The sequence below is a fragment of the Oxyura jamaicensis genome, chromosome 13, assembly GCF_011077185.1.
Source record: "Oxyura jamaicensis isolate SHBP4307 breed ruddy duck chromosome 13, BPBGC_Ojam_1.0, whole genome shotgun sequence".
NCBI classification, from domain to species: Eukaryota; Metazoa; Chordata; class Aves; order Anseriformes; family Anatidae; genus Oxyura; species Oxyura jamaicensis.
The window spans coordinates 251,852-254,291 of NC_048905.1; positions in this window are offsets into that span (position 1 = coordinate 251,852).

Consider the following 2,440-nt stretch of genomic DNA (forward strand, 5'->3'; position numbering starts at 1 on the left):
TTTTTCAGGAATCCAAGCCACCTGATTTTCAGGCCTGTATTTCATTATGTATTTCATTTGACAGCAAGTTAAATATGAGCCAGCAGTGTGCCCTGGCAGCCAGGAGGGCCAACTGTATCCTGGGGTGTATCAAGCACGGCATCGCTAGTAAGGCAAGTGAAGTGATTGTCCCGCTCTACTCAGCGCTGGTGCGGCCTCACCTTGAGTACTGTGTGCAGTTGTGGGCACCACAGTACAAAAAGGACATGAAACTGTTGGAGACTGTCCAGAGGAGGGCGACAAAGATGGTGAAGGGCCTAGAGGGGAAGACATATGAGGAGCGGCTGAGGTCACTGGGCCTGTTCAGCCTAGAGAAGAGGAGGCTGAGTGGGGACCTCATCGCGGTCTACAACTTCCTCGCAGGGGGAGTGGAGAGGTGGGTGACCTATTCTCCATAAACACCAGTGATAGGACCCGCGGGAACACGGTGAAGCTGAGGCAGGGGAAGTTCAGACTAGACATCAAGAGGAGATTTTTTACTGAGAGGGTGGTTGCGCACTGGAACAGGCTTCCCAGTGAAGTAGTCACTGCACCAAGCCTGTATGAATTTAAGAAACGTTTGGACTGTGCACTAAGTCACGTTCTAAACTTTTGGGTAGACCTGTGCGATGCAAGGAGTTGGACTTGATGATCCTTATGGGTCCCTTCCAACTCGGAATATTCTATGATTCTATGATTCTGTTATGTCTTCTCTTAAAAGTTAAAAAGGTGCATCAGAAGACCTTACCATGAAGACCCTTCCTTCTCCACACACACATATATCTATAAATAGATAGATACCTCAATGACACATCAGTTCCTTTTCAGAGTAGAGTTTTGAAAACTCTAGTCCTTTATCAGTGCAAGGAGATCTGCTCTATTTTTCCATTCTATGCCAATATTTGGCTCCCTCTATTTTATTTTGTAGCAAACAGGATCTGAGCATGTTTCATCAGGCTACATATATTTTTCCTTCCCCATATTTCTATGTCATTGCTACATTGCACAAACTTGACCATCCAGATTGTCTGGCTACTTCAGCATTTTTTTTCAGATGTCATTTACAGCAACATGCATCTCACATTCTTTGCTCAGGTATGTGGCAAAAGCTGGTATGGTTCTCAGTATTGTCTGCAGCTGTAGACCATCACGTGATGCTAGCATGGGCAGATAAATACCGCAAGCACACCATGTTGGGGAGTATTGCTCTCCAGCTGCTTCTTACCATTCTTTTATGTCAGAAATGATGAGAAAAGAATTAGAGTCCCAGGCATCTGGCATCTGTGATGGATGTATATACTGTCTATTTTAGGCTTAGACTTAGACTTATAGGGCTCTCAATCACCCCTGTGGATGTCCATTGGCTCCATAGGAAACTTAATTATCTTAGGTTTGATTCACACACACTGGTGCTTAAATGTCTGAATATACTAAAGCAGAAGGTGTGAATACCCACTTTGGATGTAACAGGCCAAGACAGAAGACAGGAAATAGCCCCAAAATTGTCTGTTGGATTTTTTGACATTGTGATGAAATATCAGAGTTTGACTTTGTTTTCCCAATTTAATCTTTCTCAGTCAAGACATGTTCATGCCCTGTTCTTAGAAACTTTTAGGTTGACTGTACAGATCCAAAAGCCTTTGAACTTTGAAAAAAAATTTACCTCACTGATTTGTGTTTCTACAGCCTAACTGCTAGGGCCTGCAGATAAACAGAATGCATAATAGTGCTGACTTCAGTCTGTGTACAAGGATAGGCAGAAGAATTTTCTGCCAACATCCTCCATTAATTCTTGTCATACAGTATGAAAAGAATTAGGTTCCTCACCTTTCTCATCTTACCTCTTTTAACAGGAAACAACTCCATCTGATGAAAAATGATATTTCATGCTGGCAGATTTTTTTGATGCCACTGGTTCATCTTTAGTTTCATTATCTGCGTACATCTTCATGTCCTACTCAAAAAAATAACAGGCAGGGCTATTTGACTAGCTTCTTTCACTGGTCCATGCACACAGCCCTTAATCTTGCTATTCCTCCAGAACTCATGGACACTTGTGGCTCTAACCAACAGTTTCTCTTTACCTTAGAACAAATTTAAAATTTATCTCATTACCAGCAGCATATCTAATTAATGCTGGAGGTACTGATGTGAGTAATCTGGCTAAAGAGGATTGAAAAAATGCTTTAAAAATATCCGAATAGTCCAGTGGCTCAGTGGAGAATTTTTATTACAGTATTTTTCTTGTCAGAAGTCTTATCTGCAACTTCAAGACATGGCAACTTCACTAGATTCTCAAAGATGTTCAGAAAATATTTCAACGGTAGGTAATGTGTCTGTCTTTTTTCCAGAGGGGAAGAAAAAAGAAAAGAAAAAAAGGAAAGGAAAGGAAAGGAAAGGAAAGGAAAGGAAAGGAAAGGAA